General features: G+C 38.0%; 1 pseudogene; it reads left to right on the forward strand.

The window, feature by feature from the left end:
- Positions 1-23907: 23907 nt before the first annotated feature.
- Positions 23908-24806, forward strand: LOC123246446 (annotated as a pseudogene).
- Positions 24807-25828: the final 1022 nt, after the last annotated feature.

The following is a 25828-nucleotide window of genomic DNA, read 5'->3' on the forward strand; positions in this document are numbered from 1 at the left end:
TAATTTGGAATACTTCTGGTCACCTTGGTCAAAGCTAATCATATTCCTATTGTTTTGACCTCAAAATTTGTCTGACGAAAAGCTTATACTAGTATTAGAAATGTCAGTATCACCATTTTCTTATTTTCTGGTGCTACTATTATTTGGATTCTTTTCAATCTGTAGTTTTCTTGCAGGAATCTTTAAAAGCCATTTGTCCATTTTGTGAGGGTTCATTTAGTCAAAACTAGATGATATAATATGTAAATCCACTTGACCAGGCAAACATAAACTGCAGAATGTTGCAAAACACTGAGAAGGAATGGATGAGCTAGGGCATAACTGCCAACCTAGCCAAGTTTTGGAGCTTCCACTCTTCCCTAAGAAGACTTGATATACTATAAGTAGCATGACATATGGATCAAGTGAGAGTTCACTTTCAATTCATATGTTAAATATTAGTGAAGCTTAATTTATTTCTCTTTTACATAAAAAGTAAGTTAATAGAAATGCTAACATTTTCTTGCTACATCACAATGTACCATCTTGTACCTCCCAAGTACACCACTTTGGAAAGATCATCTCTGCGTTGCTTTACTCTAACTCACATTTATATATAGTAGTGCTTTATGGTTGCCCAAGACATTTTTTTCCAAGTCTACCAGGCAAAGAATAAAATAACAAGGATGCCACAGATAACTGACTAAGGTTTCCAAAGCATTTTACACAGATTATAACCTTCATCTCTGGCTCCAAGAAACTGTAGCATGAGCAGTGGCCACACCCAGGTAAAAAATACTGTAGCAAATGGATTAACCCAAGTTGAAGGTAGCTGATGGGCTTTAAGTCTTTGGTGATCTAGGGGGATGTCTCCCTCAAACATGTGAAGAATTCTCTGGGCAGACATGGATGGATGGGAACAATTTGTTCCAATAGCCATGAAGGCAGCTAAATCAAGCATTGTGGAGTGCTTAGAGCTTGGTCAAACACTAAGACACCAAGGTCATCCCCTGCATCTAGAGCCATCATCCTAACTTTTGTCTTGTCATTGAACCTAGATGCCTCTGGAAGAAAAAGCAAGCCTGGCAATTTTTTGCAACTCTATCTCACTAAAATTCAATTCACATTCAAGTCAGGATATCACTCATTGTGATAACATTGTTCTTTAAAAAAAATGAAAGAAGAAGAACAATAACTAAGACACTGTGCTAGGCACTGGGGGGTGAAAGACAAAAACTAAAAATAGCTCCTGGAAGATGGCGGCAGAGTAAAAAGCAGCTGCTTGACCTCTCCTAACTGAAACATATAGGACTCCTCAAGGGGACATAAAAACAAATCCAGGCAAATGAAGGGACCCCAACAGGGTGCAGCATTGAAGCTAAGTGGGATTGGGGCATTTCCATGCTATAAGGGGATGAAATAGCTCTACTAAAACGCGAGCTGAGCAACCCCTTTCCCCCACCCCACACCACCTACAGGGTCAAAGCCAGTGCACAAGAGTTAGAGCAAGTTTGGGGCATCCATTAAGTCCTTGACAGCTACCTGGGACCACCAGAGCCTGTTCCTGAGAGCAGCAAGACTTAAGACCCCAAAAGGCTAAAGAACGCGCAGACTTTGAACACAGACCCAGAGCACAGGCGTGGTCACAGCTGCAGACACAGATCCTGAGCACGATCTCGGACCTTGGGTGGGGACCCAGTGCAGAGGGGTGTACAACTGTGGAAGCAGCGCCCTGAGACTGTTAAAGGAGCTTCAGGCAGAGGAACAAGCAAGGGGACCACCAGGAGGCTTGACCCTGAGAACAACTAGACCTGAGACCTCAGGAACCTAAAGAGCGCAGACAGACCCTGAGTGTGAGGATAAAGCTGAGAAGGTGCTGGGCTAACAACGGCAAGCCAGAGACAAGAACCCCAAAAGAGAAAGATCATCAAGAAGAAATCTGTAACACTCGACAACTCTTACACAGAAAAAATGCAGACAACAGAGCAAACAGCAGAGTAGAACAAACAAGTAATCAGATCCAAACCTTCCCAAAAGAATGAAAACTGGTCACAAGCTCTTGAAGAGTTCAAATCTGAGATTATGAGAAAGATGGAAGGGATCTAGCAAGAAAATAACAGTTTAAAGGCAGAATTCTGCAATTAGAAAGTGAGGCTCAGAAATCAAATAAATTGATAAGCAAATTGAAGACCAGAAATGACCAGCTGGAAGCCTTGAAGAACCAAACAGACCAGATTCAAAAGGAAAACCAAAAGATTATAGCCGAAAACCAGTCTCTAAAGGCTAGAATTGGGCAATTAGAAAAAGATCCCCCAAATCAAAAGAATTAATAAGTAAATTGGAGACCAAAATCAAACAGCTGAAAAATAGGATAGACCAAATCAAAAAGGAAAATCAAAAGAATATAGCAGAAAACCAGTCTCTAACTGGGCAAGTAGAAGCCAATGATCTCTCAAGACAACAAGAACAAATAAAACAAAATCAAAAGACTGATAAAATAGAAGGAAACATGAAATATCTCAATGAGAAAGTGACAGACCAAGAAAACCGGTCTAGAAGAGACAATTTGAGAATCATTGGTCTTCCTGAAAAAGCAGAAATTAATAGAAATTTGGACTCCATACTAAAGGAAATTATTCAGCAAAATTGCCCTGAAGTTCTACAATAAGAAGACAATATAGACATCGAAAGGATCCATAGATCACCCTCTACACTAAACCATGAAAAGACAACCCCCAGGAATATAATAGCCAAATTCAAGAGCTTCCAAGTAAAAGAAAAAAACCATTTTACAAGAAGCCAGAAAGAGACAATTCAGATACCAAGGAGCACCAATCAGGATCACACAGGATCTGGCAGCCTCTATACTACAAGACTGCAAGGATTGGAATATGATATCCAGAAAGGCAAGAGAACTGTGTCTATAACCAAGGATCACCTACCCATCCAAACTGACTATATACTTCCAGGGGAAAGTTTGGGCATTCAACAAGATAGAAGATTTCCAAGTATTTGCACAGAAAAGACCAGGACTAAATGGAAAGTTCGATATCCAACCACAAAAAACAAGAGAAACATGAAAAGGTAAATAAGAAACAGAGGGGAAAGAAAGAAAACTCTTATTTTTAAAGTTGCCTCTTTAAGGGCTTCAATAAGATCTAATTATTTGTATTCCTATATGGAGAAATGTTATGTGTAATTCTCTGTAGTGAACTCTATTCATTATTATAGTATCCACTATTATAGTAATTAGAAGAATTATTCACAGGGAGAGGTTGGAGTACTAAATGGTCTAAGATGATAAGGGAGTGGGTGGGAAAGAGGGGGGTGAATAGTAGAGGACACCAAGAGAAACTTGAATGAATAAGAAAAATAGGATATTCTATTACACACAAAGAGGGTATGGGAAGGGGAATGGATGAATACCATTATAAGAAGGAGAGGAAGAGAGCATTAAGAAGTAATATTTAAACCTTACTCTCAGTGTAATTAACTCTGGGAGGGAAGAGTAGCTATATCCATTGAGATATAGAACTCTATCTAACCCTACTCAGAAAGTCAGAAGGGATAAACCAAGGGGAGCAGAGGAGTGGGGAGGTCAAAAAAGGGAGGGGTGGAGAAGGGAGAGGGAATTCATTAGGCCTTAAAAATAAAAAGAAGGGAATAACAAGGGAGGGGGTAGAAAGGGTAGTAAATCAAGGGAGGGGACAAGGGTTACTGGTTTAAAACAATTCACTGGTTTAAAAGGAAATAGCCTAAGAAGAAGTGGTAGAACTAAGAGAGATACCAAAATGTTGGGGAATACACAACTGATAATTATAACTCTGAATGTGAATGGGATGATTGATTATACTAAATTAAAAAGATTTTGTACAAACAAAAACAATGCAACCAAAATCAGAAGGGAAACAACAAATTGGGAAAAAAATCTTTATAACAAAAAAACTCTGACAGGGGTCTAATTACTCAAATATACAAGGACTTAAATCAATTGTATAAAAAATCAAGCCATTCCCCAATTGATAAATGGGCAAGAGACATGTATAGGCAATTTCCAGATAAAGAAATCAAAGATATCAATAAGCACATAAGAAAGTGCTCTAAATCTCTAATAATTAGAGAAATGCAAATCAAAACAACTCTGAGGTATCACCTCACACCTAGAAGATTGGCTAAAATGATAGAAGGGGAGAGTAATGAATGTTGGAGGGGATGTAGCCAAATTTAGACATTAATGCATTGCTGGTGGAGTATGAACTGATCCAACCATTCTTGATGGTAATTTGGAACTATGCTCAAAGGACTATAAAAGAATGCCTGCCCTTTGATCCAGCCATATAATTGTTGGGTCTGTACCCCAAAGAGATCATAGATAAACAGACTTGTACAAAAATATTTTTAGCTGAGCTTTTTGTGGTGGCAAAAAACTAGAAAACGAGGGTATGCCCTTCAACTGGGGAATGGCTGAACAAATTGTGGTATATGCTGGTGATGGAATATTATTGCACTAAATGGAATAATAAACTGGAGGAATTCCATGTGAACTGGAAAGACTTCCAGGAATTGATGCAGAGTGAAAGGAGCAGAGCCAAAAGAACATTGTACACAGAGACCAATACAATGTGGTAAAATAGAATGTAATGGACTTCTGTACTAGCAGCAATGCAGTGATCCATAACAATTCTGAGGACTTATGGAAAAGAACTCTACCCACATTCAGAGGAAGAACTACAGGAGAGGAAACACAGAAGAAAAGCAACTGCTTGAACACATGGGTTGAGGCAGACATGACTGGGGATATAGACCCGAAACTACCGCACCAATGCAACTATCAACAATTTGGAAATAAGTCTTGATAGATGACACATGTTAAAACCAGGGGAAATGCACATCGGCTATGGGGGGGGGGGGGAGGAGGTCAGGGGAAAGTAAGAACATGAATCATTTAACCATGATAACTTTTCTAAAAAATAAAAATTATTTAAAAATAAATAAAAATAAAAATAGCTCCAGCACTCAAGTATTTTATATTGGGGGCTCAATATAACATGCAGACTGATAATCAAATAAAATATCATTTAAGAAAGAGAACTCTAAAAGCTAGGAGGATCAAGCAAAGTAGATAGCCCCTAAAATGAGTCTTAAATGAAGCAAGGAGTTCAGATAGTGAGATATGAGGAAGAAGTGCATTCTGGGAATGGGGATGGGGCACTTCGCAAAGGCATGAAAGTGGGAGGTAGGATGCCAAGTTTGGAGAACAACATATAGTAGATAAGTTTGGTAGGAATCTCAGAATTCATGAAGGAGAATAACATGAAATAAATCAAAATACTTAGACTAAAGTCAGCTTGTGAAGGACTTTTAAGTGGCACATGAGGCATTTTTATTTTATCTTAGAAGCAGTAGTTAGTGCAAATATTACCTCCACTTTAGAGTCAGAAAACTGAGTCCTAGAAAATTATGATTTGCCCAGTATTTGGAAAGTTACCATATGGTACATGATTAGTACCATGTCACAAATTAGTTTTACTTTCTACAACATTAGAGGCAATTGGGTAGTTTGATGGATAGAATGTAAGACTTGGGGCCACAAAGACCCAGATATAAATACTGTCTTGGGAAATTATGAGCTATTAGACCCTAGGCAAGTCATTGAACTTTTCTCTGGTTCAGGTTTTTCATCTGCAAAATGGGGATAATAATAGCACCTGTCTCATAAAGTTGTTATGAAGATCAAATGAAATAACATTTGTAAAACACTCTGTAAATCTTAAAGTGCTATATAAATGTTTGTTATTATTATAAATTCAAAGAAAGAATTTCTTCCTCTATTCTATGAATCTTCTGAATTTCTTCATTCCCCACTCCTATCCTGATTTGTCTGGACTTATCCCAGAATCATCATTAATTACTGTCTAGGCTAGGTTTTATTGCTTAACATCCAGAACAATCACAAATTTATGTTTATTTGAATTGCACATGCAGAGACATAAATGCCATGATTTTTCCTAATAACACTGAATTTTCTCCTTTGTTCAAGAGGAAGCTAGCAACCTCACTCTATTAGATATGGACAGAAATCCTTCTGTTTAGTTCCTATAATCTCTTTTTTGAAGCTAACCTAAGGAAGGAATGGCATTCTAAGGGCAAGAAAACAGAGGGGCCAAAAAGGGTTATTTTAAGGCAAAATAATTATTTCCTGCTAGAACATAGAAGGAAGTTATGGAAACAACCCAGAGTTATTCTTAAATTTGTGGGGGATTTCTAAAGAACTTTTGATTTTTTCAAAGCACCTTATTGCTTATTTTTTCATTTGACCCTACTACCAAACTTGTAGGTTATAATTAACTCCATCTGTCTAAAGAAACTGAGTCCAACTGTATATGTGGCTTACTTTAGGTTACATAGCTAGGTTACAGAAGACCCAAGCCGCCTGCCTCTCATTCCATGCTCTAATCAGGGATTCATCTTGCCTCTCCCATAATATATGCAAGTGGTCTGATCAGAAATTTGTATGGATGCTATGGTCATATACATACCTAGAACAGCACCTATACAACTTGGAAAGGGTGCTCCTTCGCCACACTGATCATGGCTGTGCATAAAACAATCCTTGTCATGTGATTCCAAGGACATTTCTCCAGTATTACAATAAAAATGCATGCTTTCTGTATATAAGCTTAAGTGTGGTATATGCATAGAGCTCCAGGGACAGCATCTTTACTCATGGAGAAGATGAGGAACCTACTTCTGGGAGAGTCAGGATAACATGTAAGGCAAATGCCACAGAGAGACTAAGGGATATGCATAGATATTCTGTAACTGGTTCTTCTAGACTATATGGAAAACAGAAAGCTCTTTGAATGACTTCTACCACCTCTTTTGCCTCAGTCATTTCAGTTGCTTGTCATGTTTGTGCTTGTAATTCCTCCCTCCTGATACATAATGAGCGAAAATGCTAAAATGAAAGAAGCTATAAAAACTTCTCCTCATCAAGGCTATGAGGGCAGGAGTTGTGGGTCTCAGTCTGGGGCTTCTTTGGTTGTTGTCATCATTCTTTTCCATTTAAGGCAAAAGAGATTAATTTGGTAGTCAAAAGAGTCAACCAGGAAGTGGAATCCGGGAGTCGGAGTCCAGGATAGATGTTGTAGCGGGGTCAGCATCAGTTACCAGAGGAATAAGGGAACTTTGGGAGTTAGCTTTGGCACCTCAGCACAGGATTAGCAGAGACAAGGACTCATCTAGCAGCAATGGTGCCTTTGGAAATGAACTTGGTGGAACTGCTGTTATTGAGAAACCCGTTTTGAATGAGCCTACTCTCCCCCCAGAGAGTTTGTATTTTTGTTCTAATTACATCTTTCAAAGAAAAATATCTCACTGTAAAAGCTAATTGATGTTAAATGGAATTTAGGTGCTACTTACTGGCATATAACAATAAGGGGAAGGGGAGAAAACATCTGGTAGGAACTCAGGCTAATGGCAATAGAAAAGAGACATCCCACAAACCCCTCAGGATGCCTTTTAGAACCCGGAGGGGCAGATGTAGACAGTTATGACTCTAGGGGAGTGAGTAAGAACTTTTAAGCAGCCTGTATAAAGAGGCAGCTAATGGATTCTCTATCATCAAAATGTGTGCTGTGTGATATAATGGTTAGTATTTTGAACTTGAGGGTCTGGAAGACCTGGGTTCAAATCTACAGGCACAGTAGTAGAAGCAAAGTGGAATAAGTTGAGAATTCAGTTTATGCCCTGGATAAAGGAAGGCATTTGGAAGAGTTTGTTTCTCTACCCTCTAACCCTCCAATAAGAGAGGAGAAAAGGCTTTAAGAGGTGGTGTTAACAGAGGCTTGGGTTAGCGTGGTGGTAAGATTAGAAGTGAGTTTATCTAGGTAGGGGCACTTACCTCTCTCTCTGCCTCAATTTCCTCACATGCAAAAAGAGGAGAAATAGGTATTACCTATATCACATGGTTATTGGGAAAATTAAATGAAATTATCTATAAGACACTAAAAATTGTAAAGCATTATGCAAATATTAGTTGTTTTTTTTCCAAGAATGATAATGGTTTTACATACTCCTAGCCACTTTTTTTAAAGATGAGGTCTCCATAGCATAAACAGCAAAAAGTACAGAGGCTTCTGTACAGGGGAAGTACAGAAGCACTCAGTTACACTCTAGCCATCAGAAAAGCAGTGACCTACTCTATTTTCTATTCTAGGCCAAATTCACCTCTCCTTAGGAAATCTGGTAGCTTCCAAACTTAATGTGTTCGTGGGATCAGCTTAACCACTGAAGTTCAGAATTCCTGAGCAAAGAGATCTATCAGTCCTAACCTCCCAATAACAGGAGTTAAAGACTAGACTTCTAAGCCCAGTTAGCCATATACTTTTGCTCAGTCCCATTGTGCCCCAAGGTACACATTTGTAAACAGTTATGCATAATAAAGACTTCTATAGATCAAGTTTATGACCAGTATTTTTTTTGTTTTGTTTTGTTTTTTAACCCTTAACTTCTGTGTATTGGTTCCTCGGTGGAAGAGTGGTAAGGGTGGGCAATGGGGGTCAAGTGACTTGCCCAGGGTCACACAGCTGGGAAGTGCCTGAGGCCAGATTTGAACCTAGGACCTCCTGTCTCTAGGCCTGACTCTCAATCCACTGAGCTACCCAGCTGCCCCTGACCAGTATGTTTTTAAATTGGTGTTCTAACCCAGAGGTGTCAATCTCAAATAGAAATTTAACCCTTCTGTTTCATAATGACTTAGAAAACCACAAATTTATATTACCTATATAGTATAGTATTTTTATTTATTTTGTTAAACATTTCTCAATTACATTTCAATCTAGTTCCAGAGGGTGGGGATCCAGGCAGCTTGAGAATTTGATACCGCTGTTCTTCCAAATGAATTAACAACCATCTATAGAAGCATCGTGAGTGTCTTCTCAGCCTTTTGTCTCAATTATTTCTACAATATCTTATAATTCTATAATTCTAGCACATTTTAACATTTTATGCATATATATTTTATTTCAGGGAAAATCTTGTAGATTTGAATCATTACAAATTTAACTTTCGTTATCAATTGAATGAACCCCATTGCCTTAAGATAGATGCCATTCTTTCTCAACCAAATTATTTCATCTAAAGTCTCTGCCTTAATATCTAGTACCTATTCATGTAATTTTGTGTCCATATAACTCCATATGATCATGTCAAATGGGTAACTCAATTTTATGCTGTAAGGAAATTACATTTCGTACATTTGTTTTTGTGTGACCAAAGATATTTTTTTCACAGTACTAAATACTTTCAGGAAAAAAGTTATTTTAACTCGGACAAGATATTGTACTGGTATGGAGTGGGGTTGAAAAGAAGAGCATCAAACTAGATACAAAATCAGAGGATACAGGATTAAATTGTGTTCATGGTATGACCTTAGTCAAATTATTTCATTTCTCTAAGGCTCAAATATCTATTTTTAAAAATGAAGGTGCTAGACTAAATAATCTCCAAGATCTTTTCTAAAGGTAACGATTATTAATATGGTCTCTTCCAGGTCTAAATCTTATGAATTCATAAGATTCAGTATTTTCAGATAATATTTCTTCTGTGACTCAGAATTTTGAGTGTCATAATTTTAGTGAAGACAATAATCCATTCTCTGTTTGGGAAATAAATTATAATTTATTATGGATTGAAAGGGATCAGAAATGGCTTGCTTAAGGAAGGCAACTACTGGCTGAATTGATTTAAGTTACCTGTTAAGCCATCTGTGCATATAAGGACACCATCTTAGTCAAAGTAGCCTGTCCAAAGCATGAAGGATTTGAACAGTGTTCTATATAAAGTTAAGAATGTGACAACTAAAGGTAAGTGAAAAAAACTTACCAAAGACTAAAAAAATAAGATGTATACTCTGAATTCAGGAAATCTCAGTATTCATTGTATACTGATACTGCTAAGATGTATTCAACTAAAAGAGAAAGGTAGTGTAGTAGATAGTATTGGGCCTAAAGCCAAGAAGACCTGAGTTTAAATTCAGCTTCAGGTGTGATATTGGCAAAGTCACTCAATATCTGCTTGCCTCAGTTTCTTCATCTATAAAAATGGGAATAATAACACCTACCTTCCAGGATTGTTATAAGGATCAAATGAGATAATAATCACAAAGTGCTTGGCACAAAGCCTGGCACACAGTGAGCACTATATAAATGTTAACTATTATGACTGTTAGTTATTTAGTGCTTGACACATTATAGGCACTTAATATGTGCTTGTTTCTTTTCTTTCTTTCCACTTGGTAGAAAAGAATAAGTTTAGGAGCAGCTAAGTAAATTGAAAACTAGGCCTAGAGGCAGGAAGTCCTGGGTTCAAATTTGGTTTCAGACATTCCATAGTTGTGTGACCTTGGAAAAGTGACTTAGCCCCAGTTTCCCTTCAAATTCTTGAAGGAAGATTTCCTATCCCTACTAAATTTTTTCTTCTTCAGCCTGAGCATGCCTAGCTCCTTCAGGTGATATTCTTATAGCATGATGTCTAAATATTTTACCATCTAAGCCTCTTCTCTAATAGTTCTCAAACTTTTCATTCTATTTCCAAAAAATATAGTATCCAAAACTGAAAACAATATTCTATCTGCAGTTTAACCAGAGAAAAAGTGCGCCCTAGACAGAAATTAGGGGTTCTTTGGCAGCTATGTTAATCACTATTGACTCATATTAAACTTGCAGCTACTAAATTCCCTAAATTATTCAGCCTAACTATAATTTAACTATACCTGGTATATCATCACATTGATACTGTTCTCTAAAATTAATATACAGTAGGGACCCCTATAACTGTGGGAGATACATTCAAGACCTACCATGGAGATCTGAAACTGCAGGTAAAAAGCAAACTCCTACTGACTTCATATATGTGATCTCTCTTCCTGCTCCTGCTCCACCACACAGTCTCTCCATTAAAAAAAATTTAAAAAGTGAAATTCGAAACAGAAGAGACCACTGCCAGGGACAGACCATTGTCCCCAGCAGACTTCCTGTGCTTCATGGACAGACTAATAGCTTAGACAGTAGACCTCCAGATTTTAAGTAGACTGTGGATAACTGAAACCAGGGAAAACAAAACAGTAAATTATGGAAAGGAAGAGGGAGAGGGAGAGAGAAATTTTATTTTATCCTTGATCTACTCTTTATTTAGCATGTTAATTACTTAGTCTTCATTTAAACCTGTCTTTTCTTCATATTGCTTCTTTTAGTTAAAATTTTTATTATGTTCTAATATTTTTATTTATTTCTCTCTTTTTGCATTTATTTATTATTTATGTCCCAGAACATGGTCCGTTTTATAAAGGATTTCAGAATGCTACAAAATTTGGGTTCAATATATTTTTTCAAAACAATATCCATATCTCTCCCAGATTTGAAGCACAAGAGTTACTCATTGATCAGTCTCACTCTTCCTGGCATAGGAGTTTTAATCTATTTTATTTCTGACTTGGGTTGGTTTATTCCTACTTGAGCAAACTAAAGAATCCTCCACTTCTAAGAGGTTTACCATATTAATTCCAAATGTAGTGTTGATACCTAATCAGTTTTTCCCAGTGTAACTCAGAACTCCCAAGCTCAAGAGGCAGCCATAACTTTCTGTTAGCTAGGATTGTAAAAGCACACACCATACATGGATTTTTATTTTTATTTAATTAGTCCCGATAGGTAATTTGAATCTAATTTTCCTGATATTTTGTTCATCTCTATGTTTTCCTTCTTATTTCTGTTTCTGAGTTATCTATCCCTGAAGAGGAATGTTAAAATATATGTTACAAATACCTTTTCCCCAGTTTTTTCATCTTTCAAATACTTATACAGTCTGATACTCCATACATATTTAATAATTTTATTTTTTCTTTCTATGATATATTAAGTTATAATGTAGACTAATATTTAGATTTCTATTTAAGTTCAGATTTGGTTTTGGTTGTTTTTTTTTTAAAGAAAGTGCTGCTATATGGCTCTGATTTTACCTTATATCCATCTAATTGTCAAAGATGGCAAAAGATAAAAGGGTAATTATTAGAAAGTCCATAGGAAGACAGAAACACTAATACCTAGTTGATGGTGCTATGAAATGTTTTTATGTTATTTTGAAAAATAACATAATTATGTTAAAAAAGGAAGTGTCTATATTCTCCATATCCACTGACCCAGAGATTCCACTGTTTGTCACATATCCCTAGAAATACAAATACAGAAAGAAAGTTACACATGTAGTACTTATAGCTATCTAATTATCAATGATGGCAAAGAACTGGAAACAGAATCAATTCCCATCAACCGAGGACAAGTTAAACAAATTGTGGTATATGAATGCTCCATAAGAGACAAAGACAATGAAAACTTCAGAGAAGTATGGGAAAGTTATTCAGTCAACAAACATGTATTAAGTAACTATTATGTGAAAGATACCATGCTAAGTACTTGTGGGGTAGAGAGAAAGGCCAGGAAAGAGTCCCTGCTCTCAAGGATCTAACAGCCTAATGAGAGAGAAAACACCCAATCATGTACAAATAAGATGTATAAAGAATAAATCGTCTAATCTCAAAGGGAAGGTATTGTGGTTACAGAGGACACAGAAAGGCTTCCTGCATTTGCAGAATTTCATCTGAGATTTGAAGGAAGCCAGGGAAACTAGAAAATAGAGAGATGAGAAGGGAGAGTGTTTTAGGCATATCAATCTTTAAATGGGGAATGGTGTTTAAGAAACAACAATAAGACCAATGTCACTAGATTATAGAGTAAGTGGTGGGAAGCAAGGAATAAGAAACCTGGAAAAATAGGAAGGAGTCAGGTAATGAAGTTTTTTTTTAACCCTTAACTTCTGTGTATTGGTTCCTTGGTGGAAGAGTGGTAAGGGTGGGCAATGGGGGTCAAGTGACTTGCCCAGGTTCACACAGCTGGGAAGTGTCTGAGGCCGGATTTGAACCTAGGACCTCCCATCTCTAGGCTTGGTTCTCAATCCACTGAGCTACCCAGCTGCCCCAATGAAGAGTTTTGAATGCTATTATTTATTCTTCCTACCTCTAATGGTGGTGAGGAAGTTGCTTTGTCAATTCTATAAATATAAGTTGTAATTATAATTGTTGTGATTAATGATTATTGTATTGTATTATTGTATGAGTAAAGAGGAAGCAAAAGGGTGAGCATGCTTAGTGTAACAACAGGAATTATAGGAATGGAGAAGGGAGTCATAGCCCAAAAGAAGGCATACCAAAAAGTACTTATTTAGATTACAGAACAAATAAAGGGAATAGCAAATGATACAGGACTTGGGATATTCATTTCTTTCCTTATATGGAGCTGTTGCCCTCTTGTAAAGCCAGAGACCTCTTAGTTCAGGTTCAATTTGGGGACAAAATGAAATACTTGTGAGTCGCTGAATATTTAACAAAAAATGTCTACTTTTCCCAAATATATTCAGGATATATAGCATCACTTTTATCTTTGGCTTTGTTAGACATGGCCTCTTTTGCTTCCTTATGAAAACACAAATGATCATCAGGATTACAGAATATGATACTTGGAATAGTCTCAGGCAACCACTTTGTCTGATTGGCCCAAGACCATGTGGCTTTAGCTTTTTAATTGACCTTAAGCCAAGAGGTTGTATCAGAGAAGCTGGGATAATTAGGCTTTGTGGGAGGGGAGGGAGCTACATTAGCAAAGCAGCTAAGGAAAGTGGGACCAAAGAAAGTTGGTGGGGGTTAGGGGGAAGGTAGCTTTGTCAGGGAGTTTACAGTTGAAGAAAGCTGGTATGGGGAAAGAAGTTGCACCAAGGAAGCTGGGAGCTTCAAGGGGAAAAAACACTAGTCATGTTACATTCCAGGTGTCAAGGTCCTAAAGGTCTTCTATAAGGCTTTCCATCATTTTAAATGCTTATAAATCTTTCATTGGATCTTATAAGTCTTTCATTCCATTGTGCCATCGTGGATAGTATCATGGAAGAAAAAAGCAAAACAAAACCAAAACCAAAAATGAAGATTAAGTCCCAAATCTTTTATTGGACAGTCTTCTTGGCATTAAAAAAATGTAAAGTAATTTTAGAATTTAGAATTTAGAAGCCAGAATTCTTAAGGTTTACTCTCTCCTTCTGCAAGAATAAGTCTCAAAAGTCTCACAACTGGTGATATTGAGAGATGACTCATTTCTGCAGTTCAAGTGGATGTCCTAATTCAAAATGGTGATAAGCAACCAGAGTAGCACCAAGTCAAAGCAGAGATGCTGATGCCTCCAGTGAAGCTCCAGACTTTTATTCTCCTTATGTAAGATGGTAAATGATGAGCAGGAATAGGTCCAGTAATACCTCAGCCAGGACACACTGTTACAATCAGCAATTCTCCATCCTATATCAGTCATCCACAGTAAAGCAGCTAAAAGATCATAAACCTCTAGCATACAACCTGTGCTGGAACCCAAGCTACTGTACAAATACCCATTCATTATTCCCTGGCCCGTCCACTGTGAAATTAATTATTGATTACGGATTATTGGTTTATCATTGAGAGTTTGTAAATCATAATAGAAACCATTATAATCAAACTTTATCACTGTAACCAAGCTTTAAGGCTTTGAGGCTTAGTTTGTGGTGCAGATAATTCCAACTCACAGTAAGTGAGCAAAGCAAGATGCCAACTGAGAAAGATACAAAAGATGGATGAAGGATGATTCAAAATGGTCACAAGATATCTTCCTAGCATTGAATTCTGCTGCTACAGAGAGTAGTAGATAAATTACCTTCCAGAGAATGTTCCAGGGAGAAGACTAATTCTATGCTCCCCTCCATAATACCATGAATTCTGGAAAATCCCTGGTCTGGGGTTGATTCTTCAAAGAGGATATTAGCCTAATTTGGGTTTTCTAGTCACCATGATGGCTGCAGACTCATGGTCAGATGGTCAAACAGCAAAATTAAGAATCAATCACAGAGTTCCTTCCAGGGCTGGAGCCAAGATGGCAGAATAAGACAGAGGAGCTCAAGGTCACCATCAGAATCCCCTCCAATCAGTATTTTTTAAAATGCCACAAAACAAATACAGGAGTGGAATAGCCAACAAGGAGGCTGACAGAAACAATTTTCAAGAAAAGAAAGACTTAAAAGGTAGGCAAAGAACATCTGGGACACTGGTGTGAGAGGAGAGCATAATCAGCAAGAATATAGCAAAGAGTGAAGAGCAGGCCACACACCTCCACCTCACATCTGCTGTTCTAGGTTCAGAAGATAATCCCAAGCCAACATTCAGATCCTGAGACTCTGCCTGGACAAAGAGCAGTCCAAACCAACCCACATCCCTTGAGGTTTCAAACCTGTGGTGAAGTCCGAAATCCCAGACCAGCACAGTCTGTGCTTAAGTGGGCTTATCTGTGTGGGCTCAGAAGAAGCCAGGACTCCCAGTCCAAGCCTTTGGTGAAGACATAGACCCGAGCTTGGGGTAATTGGTTGACTCAAGGGCCAGAATCTTTTTTTTTTTAATTTTATTTATTTAATTAATTAGTTTAGAATATTTTTCCATAGTTACATGAATCATGTTCTTTCCACCTCCTCCCACCCCCTCCCACAGCCAATGAGCAAGTCCACTGGGTTTTACATGTGTCATTATCAGGGTCTGGATCTTTTTGCTAGGTTCTGAGGGTGGAGCTTCAGGACAGGGCAATCAACTGTGTGCCTGATTGGAACAAGTACAGAGTGAGACCAAAAACGTGTGCCTAATCCTGGGGCTAGAATCTGATCAGCCCCTGACTTGATCAAGTTCAGAGTGAGATCAAAAGCTTATGCCCAAGTCTGAGGCAAGTCAACTGAATTAGTAGTGGGTGAAGGTCCTCAGAGCTCTCAGCCCTGAGGCCATCATGCCACTTTGGAAGAATGAAAACTGGCAGAAACCCAAAAAATAAGCTAAGGGCAGCATAAAGGAAGGATTGAAGTTCAAGAGGATAACTTAACCTCCCAGAAAACAGAGCCAACTTACAAAAAGATAGGAAAAATAAGAAAAAAAAGCACTTAACTAAAGACTTTTTATGGAAACAAAGAACTAGGCACAGACACAGAAGGGAACAATGAAAGCAAAGCATACACATGCAAAATCCAAAAGAAAAAATTTGGATTGTTAAGAGATTCTGGAAGAGCTCAAAAAAAGACCTCAAAAACTAATTAAGAGAGAAAGAGGAAAAGTGGGGAAGAGAAATGAAAGGGATGCGAGAAGAAATGGGCCAACTGAAAAAGGAGAACCAAAAACTGACAGAGGAAAATCATTTCTTAAAAAATCAGAATTGACCAACTAAAGCAGAATCAAAAGAATGAGAAAAAAAAAGAGGAAAACATGAAATATCTTATTGAAAAAAAAACAACTAATCTGGAAAATAGATCCAGGACAGACAATTTGAGAATTAATGGACTACCTTGAAAGCTATGATCAAGAAAAAATATTGGACATCATAATACATTTATTTTACATTATAATAACATAACATATGATAATTTCTTATAATTATCAAAGAAAACTGCCCAGATATCCTCAAACAAGAAAATAAAATTGAAATTGAAAGAATTCACAGATCACCCCCCAGGAAGAAATCCTCAAATGATAACTTCCAGGAACATAATAGCTAAATTCAAGAGCCCCCAAGTCATGGAGAAAATACTGTAGGCAGCCAGAAAGAAACAATTCAAACACCATGGAGCTACAATCAGGATCACACAGAATCTAGCAGCTTCTACATTAAAGGATCAATAGGCATGGGATATGATATTCAGGAAGGCAAATGATCTGAGTTTACAACTCAGAGTCACTGAGTATATTCTTTGGGGAGGGTGGGGGGGAGGCGGGAATGGACATTCAATAAGATAGAAGATCTCCAAGCATTCCTGAGGAATAAGCCAGACTTAAACAAAAAATCTGAAGTCCAAACATGAGACCCAAGAGAAATCTTAAAAGGTAATTAAGAAAGAGAAGATATAAAAGACTCACCAAGGTCAAAATGTTTAAATTTCTACAAGGAAAGAGGATATCTGTAATTCTCAAAAATTACTCTTAGTAGTAGAGAAGATAGAAAGAATATACTTAGAAAGAGGGTGGGGAAGTGAGCTGATTATGATGATATGATATATATGATGATATATGATGATATGATATGTATGCAAACATGATAATATGAATAATATGTATATATGATATGTAAAAAGTCAAGGGGTAAAAGAGAGGATTGCACTGAAAGAAAAAGGAAGGGAGAGAAAGAATGGGATAAATTATATAACATAAAGAGGTGGGAAAAATCATTATAGCGAGGGGAGGATAAGGGTAGTGATGGGCAATGCTTAAACTTTACTCTCATCAAAACTGGCTCAGAGAGGGAAAAATAAATATGCTCATTGGGGTATAGAATTATATCCCACCTTACAGAGAAGTAGAAGGGGAATAAGACAAGGAAAAGGAGAGGTAACTGGAGGGAGGGAGAAGTGGGTGGGATGGAGTGATTAAAAGCAAAATACTGGTAAGGAGGAACAGAGTGAAAGGGAAAAGAGCAGAATCTAAAGGGGAAAATAAGATGGAGGGCAATACACAGTTAGTAATCATAATTCTGAATGTGAATGGGATGAACTCACCCATAAAATGAAAGTGGAGAGGAGAGTAAATAAAAACCAAAATCCTACTATATGTTGTTTACAAGAAACACATTTGAAGCAGGGTGAAACACAGATTAAAGGTAAAAGGCTGGAGCAGAATTTATTATGCAACATCTAAAGTGAAAAAAGCAGGAGTAGCGATCATGATATCAGATAAAGCTAAAGTAAAAATCAATCTGATTAAAAGAGATAAGGAAGGAAATTACATCTTGCTAAAAGGTACTATAAACAATGAAGTAATACCAATATTAAACATTTGTGCAACAAATGGTATAACATTCAAATTTCTAAAGGAGAAACTAAAGGAGCTAAAGGAAGAAATAGATAGTAAAGCCATACTAGTGGGGGACCTCAACCTTCAGGGACTGAAAATGGGTCAAAATCTATTCTGTTCTAACACAGACTATCAGGTCCAGCTTTTGAAGGTTAGAAGGGAAAGGTAATGGTCTCACAACTGGGGTCCTCTTCAGCTCCAGTGATGTTCACAGCTAATTGGATCTTCAGCAGATAATTCATACAGGTAAAGACAAGGAGCTTGAACCAGCCTGGTATGTCCACCACCCAAGACTGGTCTTCTTGCTCAACTTGAATTTCCACAGGCACGTGTTTCTTCTGAGAGACAAATTCACTTTCCTTGGGCTCTTCACTGGGACAGGTAAAACAGCCTCTAACTGCCACAGCCATACAAGAGTCACTCCAGGAAAAAAAAACTACCTTCTCACCATTATATGACTGGAACCCTCCAGCCTTGCCTGATTAAATTTGGTTGCTATCTCACCTTAAATGTCTAAAACTTAATCTATACATTTGCCTATTATAGTAGCTGGGTCAGAGATAATGGTGCAGGGGCTTCCATAAGCTGGCAGTCCCACTTATGCTATCAAAGGCTGACATGAAAGAGAGCAACCAATAAATGCTGGCCATGATCCTTCTTTATCTACCCTGGTCACCTCCTCTAGCAACAAGGGCAAATGCTTCTGGCTCATCAGAAGTCAGCTGCCAATCCCACAAAGAAAACTCCTCATACATGATCAAAGAGAGCTAGGCAATGTCCCTCCAAACACTCACACCACCCTTCTCCTCTTCCTCCATATTTATGGGCCTCTTCCTCCAACTTATCCACAGTGTGAGCTATGAGGCCCTCTCATATCAACCTTCTGACTATGCTAAATGTTGCAGGCATGGCTCTAAAACCAGCACCCTCTTATCTCAGTTTCAGTTCTGGGGCAAAATGAGGCACCCCTGAGTCACTGAACATTTAACAAAAAAATGACTTACTTTGCTCAAACACAGCAAGGAAATAGAGCAAGGATAACCATTTGGCACTTTTCTTCAGTTTTGGTAAAACTTGGAAACCCATCTTTTAATCTGAAACAATGGCTCAGTATTCTCAGGCACCCATCTTGTCTGAGAGGCCCCAAGTCTACATGGCTTCGACCTTTTATTGAGGCCAGAAAGCTAAATTAGAGAAACTGGGGTCAATCAGATTTTGTGGGAGGGGAAGAAGCTGAACTAGGGAGACTAGGGTTATGGGATGGTGAGAGGAGAGCAAACTGCTTGGAAAGCCAAGCTATCAGGAGGAGGAAATCACTGGCCCTATCACATACTCATTTCCCCACATTTTCTAATACTCTTTGTTAGCTCTGGTTTGTTATCTAGATCTCTACCAACCCTTATCTTTTTTACCTTATCTTAATACTTGTTGAATAATCTCCACTGACAATCAGATTGTTTTCCTTATATCCCTATTCTATTGCTGGTTCTCCCAGGTTCAAAAGTCTCCTCTCTAATTCCTCACATGCACTCAAATGCCAAGATTTGTTGATTCTATTTTAGCAATATCTCACATCCATTCACTTACCAAGACCTTGCCAACACATCTCTTATACTCTCATCCTCTCACTGGAGTGTATGGGGTGTTCAGAGAGGACCAGCTCCTCTGGTATGAGGGCTTGCTGAGCCCTTTTCAGGGTTGCTCATATACCTTTGGTATCCACCTGGCACTCAATTCTAACTTGAGGCTCCAAGAAGTTGCAGCATGGGCAGCAGCCACATCCCAGTAAACCTCCCTCTGCAGATGGGCCAAAATGGGTTGAGGGTAACTGAAAGGCCTCAAACCCTTCAGTGAGTTAAGGGGGTGTCTACCTCAAGCAAGTAAAGACATTTCCCAGTCGAATGGGAGGATAAGAACAATTTGTTCCAATGACCATGAAGGCAGCTGAAAGCATTTGGAGTTTAGTCAGACATCAAAGATGCTAAGGTCATCCACTGCATTCTGGGACATTTCTAATCATCCTGATTTTTGTCCTGCCACTGGACTTTGACAGCTCTGGGAAAGTAAGACCTTTTCACAACTCTGCCTCACTTAAATCCAATTCACAGGCAAATCAAGACATTACCCTGATATCATTCATCCTCTAAAAATGAAAGACAAAAACCATCCTCATTATTTTTACCTGGAAGGTACAGCAGAAAAAGTACTGAATTCAGAGCCAGACTTTCTTTGGTTCAAATCCTACCTTTGTTACTTATCACCACTGGCTAGTAACTTAAATTTCTTGGCCTCAGTTTCAACACTTATAAAATGAAGAGTTTGGACTAAATGGCTTTGAAATCTTTTCCCCAAAGTTTGGAACCTATGATTATTTCAATAGCTTTTTTACTTGTCTCTGTGACTTTAGTTTCTCCCTACTCTAATCCATACATAGACACTCCTACAAAATTACTCTTTATATAAAACACAATTCTGCTCTTGTAACTTCCCTGCTCCAAAACCTTGAATGACTACCCATTCCCTTCTGAATTAATCTCCTTAGTTTGGCTTTCATAATCATACATTAACTTTTCAGTTTTATATCTCACTACTCTCCTATACACACTTGTGATCCAACAAAATTGGAATATCTTCTGTTCTCTAAATATACCTATTCATTTGTATACCTTTGGACAGCTATGCATTGTAGTTGAGTGCTGGGCCTGGAGTCAGAATCAATTATCTCCTTGAGTTCATATCTGGCCTCTGATATTTACTAGCTATATGTCCCTGGACAAGTCATTTTAACTTCTGTCTGCCTTAGTTTCCCAATCTGCAATAATAGTACTTTTATCCCAGGGTTCTTGTAAGGATAAAATAAGACATTTATAAAGCACTTTGTAAAACTTGGGTACTATATAAATGCTAAATATTATTATTATCATCATTATTATTTTAAGAGTAAGATCTTAAAAAAACTAGTCCTACTTACTGCAAGGTCTCTGAAATTCAAATGTTCTTTCTTATGAGAGGCTGAGGAGATCTGCAAATTTTCCAAAACCCAACTTTTCTTTGTGGAGAGTTGTCAAAGCAATATCAGTGACTTTTAAGCGTCTTAAAGTTATTTCTGCAGTGTTTCTCCCTTTTCAGAAACATACCATACAGACATAGTCATTTGGCTTCCAACAAGAAGCAGGAGAGACAATAGAAGGGAAGGTTTAGGACATAATAATTTTTTTTAAGAAGAATATGTTTTTAAGCAGTAGTCACAGAAATTCATCATGCTTGGGGAGGGTGGGTGTGGGGTGGAGGAGATAGTGTGTGTCATCAGCTGAGTGGTTCCAAATAAGAAAACTCATGCATTAAACATTGCAAAAGGAAGTAATACAGCTTGAGTTCAATCTGTAATTTGTGAGTTATCACAGAGACTGTGGCTTGGCACTACTCAGAAATGTTCGCTGGATGTCATTGTAAAAGGTTTGTGAGGACTCTCCAAGGACCAATTAAAGGAGTGGAGAACTCGGGAAGATTGTTCACCAGTAAGAAAAAGCATGAAGAGTGCTGCAAGATGAGTACTGCTTTCTAGTTTTCCTATTTGCCCCATGATCAGGAGACATCATGGAAAGAAGGAAAGGAAGGAAGGAAGAAAGGAAGGAAGGAAGGAAGGAAGGAAGGAAGGAAGGAAGGAAGGAAGGGAAAAAATATTCCATTAGTGCAAATATCACTTATAGGAAAACCAAGGCTGCCCTAACTCAAAGATCATTACTCTCCTTCCCTTTGTTCCCACTGTTCCCTGATAGTTTTTCATAAAATCTTTAGTACTTTTTAAATTAAAATTACTTGTATTTTTTACCTTTCAGGGTTATTATAAGGAAAGTGCTTTGTAAAGTTTTAAATGTTTTATAAAAATGAGTCAGTACTTACTTCAGTTCTACCAACTCTGGTTCACACATTCTTGAGCAACATGTGACTCATATATAACAAACTATAGATTATAGGATCGTAGAATTTGGAAGAGGAAAAAATCTTAAATAACTGTTTAAGTTTCATAATTGGTCAGGTTTGATAGAAAAATATTAAATGTCAACCTAACCATAGTGTACTGGTTTGTAATTTACATAGAATAGGGACTAGAGCTGTGATTTCATTGGTAAAAAGAAATGTCAAATTAGGACACTTCTACTAAGCTAAGCCAGCATTTTATCAGGAATTTATAGTCAGAGAGTTACCTAGAGAGGTTAAATGAATTCCTAAGAGTTATACAGATAGAATATGTCAGAGGTAGAAGTTAAACACACGTCACAGTGGCTTTGAGGCCAGCTCTTTAGCCATTTACCATAAATGTGAAGCACATACATATATACATATATGTAGTATGTTTTGATACTCTTGATCTATCCATGATCTCACTAAAAAGGGAATTTACTCAGCAAATTGTAGCCCATAGGTCAAAGATCATAAAATAGAGATGGAAATGACTTTAGAAACCATCTTGTTCAACTATTACACATTGTAGGTGAAGAAATTGAGCCTCAAAGAGGGAACTTGATTTTTCTCAGTCATACAGATTTGTGTTTTTTGCCTTAAAAATACACATTTATTCAGTCAAAAAAAAAGGAAGTGGGGAACCAAAGGCATCCATAATTTGCTGTAGACCCCCAACCCCAATCCCAGATAGCAATGCCCTAAGATCTAGGCTTAAAATTGATCACATCTTCTATCTCCAAATCTTTTATTACACCCCCTTTCACTCCTTCTCAATTTGTCTTCTCATTTTTGTCCAGGTCTTTATATAAATCCTCCCTGGGAGGTCTATTTCAAATGCTAGAGGCTTTGTTCTGGTCCTATTTTAGTAGATACCACTGTAGCAAGCAAGGTAGCTGGCCATTATCTTTTATTTTCACTCTATAACTAACTTACCTCCTTTTCTGGTTATCTGTGTTTCTAGTGATTTCTAGATCACTTTCATTAACTCAGAAATAAAACATTATTACAGAGCCTGTCACATAGTAGGCAGTAAATGTTTGTCAGCTTGTTTTGGCATAATCATTTCCAAATGTCTCTTCTAGGCCTCACCATGACATGGAGGTGGCCCTAGGTCCTTGAAGGTTATTTCAAAGGTGTATAAGGTTTGATAAGCCCTACCATACTGGAAGATCTTTAAATATAGTCTCAGCAAATGACTGTTTTGTATATCTACAAAGCTGTCTAGACAAGTATAAAGAGGTTCATCAATGGCAGATTAGACATTTAGCAATGAATGATTTGACCATAATACTATGTTAATGCCTTAGAGGCAACCAGGTAGTGCAGTAAGCAGTAGTGTACTTGGATTCAGGGGAAGATTTAAGTTGAAATCCTGCTTCAAACAAGGACTACCTATGTAGTTCTCAGCAAATTATTTAGCTTCTCTCATGCTCTTCATCTGTAAAATGGAGATAATAATAGCACTTACCTCTGTGACAAAAATTACTGATCAGTAGAAACACCAATAAAAGAAACAAAGTCTCCAAGACAAAAAGAAATAGATTTATTGAGAGAGGGCCAGTCTCACAATAAAGCTGAACTCTGGTCAAGACCAAAGACCTGAAATGGCTTCCTTTTATGCCCAAAAGACTTATCACAACTTATATACTCCACCAGATATAGATACAAGGGTGGGGGTTGGTGTTTGACTAAACTCAAGGCCTCATTCTATTAGAAAAAGTTAGTCACATGAGTTAAAGCTTACTAGAAAGAATCAGTCATGTGATTAATGCTCAGAGATTGAATAATATTCACCTATGCTAACACTGATTATTATGCTAAGAATTACAAGTTTAATTAAGTCAAGGCTAATAAAAATAATCATAAAAGAGAGTTGGGGATTTCTCACACACCTCACAGATCTATTAAGAGGATGAAATGAAATATGTACAATCCTTTGCTAAACTTAAAGCACTATTATAGCTCCTCCCCAGCTCCTAGACTACACCTATGCAGACTCCGCCCCCTTTTCTCCGACCATGCTTGTCTGCCCCAGGTTCTGTCCCCCAAACCCCCTCCAGTACCTCAGCATGCACAACACTGCCACTGAAGACGTTTCCAGCCATCAGGAGCCAGGGCCCAGCCAGGAAGTAGCGGGAGTGACAGGGATTCCAGAAGGGAGATGAAGTTGGTGTGGAAGGGGCGAGGCCTAGACGCCTCCAGGCAGTGAAACCCAGTCAGAACGGGCCAGCCCTGCGTAAGTTCTACTCCTAAGTGGTCACCTAAAAGTTGCCAATGGTCTGGGGCTTGTTTACTTACCAAGGTAACAGCAATGACATGGCCTTGAAGGAACTAAGTAGTGGGAAGGTGGTGTGCTTGCTGCACGGAGAAGGACCCAAACTCCCGCCTACCCACACGTGACCTCATCAGCTGGATGGAAGAATGAAGTGCAGAAGGGCGCCTGCGTCAACCGCTTCTGTACTGTGGCCTAAAGTGCCGCGTGTACCAAAAACTAGTGCCAATGTCTGAGGTCAAAAGGGTCGGGGAAGACAGCTTCTGGGCCCAAGCACAGAAAGATGAGGAGAATCGGCAATTGAAGCAAGAAAGCAAGGAGCAAGGGTTGCACGAGGTGACAGTCCGAGAGCGGGACTACCAGGAACACGCCTATGAGAGGGACACAGAAAGGAAGTATGAGCAAGAGCAAGAAAAGATTTCAAAGGAGCCATAAGGAAACAGTATCTCATCGACCAACAAATCCACGTGATATTGTAGCAGGAGAGCGGTGTCCACGACCTCTATCTTGGGTGCTCAGACAAGCAAGATTCAAAATCCCTTCCTGCAGAAGCAGCACGGCCAACCAGAAGTTTCTATGACCAGAGATCCCACCCTAGCTTCCCTAGTACTGGTAACAAATTTCTACTACAGTAAATTACCATAATAAGCTAGCTTTTGACAAACCCGAACATCCAAACTTTTGGAAGAATAACCCACTATTCTATAAAAAAACTACTGGGAAAACTAGAAAACAGCATGGCAGAAAGTAGGCATAAACTAACATCTCACTCCCTATACCAAGATAAAGTCAAAATGGATACATAATTTAGAAATAAAGGGTGATAAGCCACAAAGAAATTAGGGGAGCACAAAATGGTTTACCTGTCAGACTTGTAAATAAGGGAAGAATTCATGACCAAACAGGACACAGAGAACATTACAAGATATAAAATGGATAATTTTAACTACATTAAAAAGAGTTTACACAAATCCAATTAGACCAACATTAGAAAGGCTATATTTCTCAAATGTACAGAAAACTGAGTCAAATTCATAAGAAATCAAGTTATTCCCCAACTGATAAATGGTCAAAGGATATGAACAGGTAGTTTTCAGATAAAGAAATTTTAAATATCTTTATATGAAAAAATGCTCCAAATCACTATTAATTAAAGGAATGCATATTAAAACAATCTGAGGTACCACCTCACACCTCTTATACTGATTAATATGACAAAAAAGGAAAAAAGATAAATGTTGGAAGAAAGGTGGGAGGATTGGGACAATAATACACTTCTGGTGGAACTGTGAACTGACAGCTTTTCTGGAGGGCAATTTGAACCATGACCAAAAGACCATACCCTTTGACCTAGCAAAACCACTACTAGATCAGTATCCCAAAGAGATCAATGACAGGGGAAAGGAGTAATTGCTCAAAAATATTTGTAGCAGGTCTTTTTGTGATGGCAAAGAATTGCAAACTTTAGAGATGCCCATCAGTTGGCAAATGGCTGAACAAGTTGTGGCATATGAATGTAATGGAATACTATTGTGACATAAGAAAAGGCAACAGGATGATCAACAAAAAACCTGGAAAGACTTATATGAGGCAATTTAAAATGAAGTGAGTGGAACCTGGATAATATCATTACACAGTAATAGCAATAATGTATGATGATCAGTTGT

Source organism: Gracilinanus agilis, chromosome 4, assembly GCF_016433145.1.
Source record: "Gracilinanus agilis isolate LMUSP501 chromosome 4, AgileGrace, whole genome shotgun sequence".
Classification (NCBI taxonomy): domain Eukaryota; kingdom Metazoa; phylum Chordata; class Mammalia; order Didelphimorphia; family Didelphidae; genus Gracilinanus; species Gracilinanus agilis.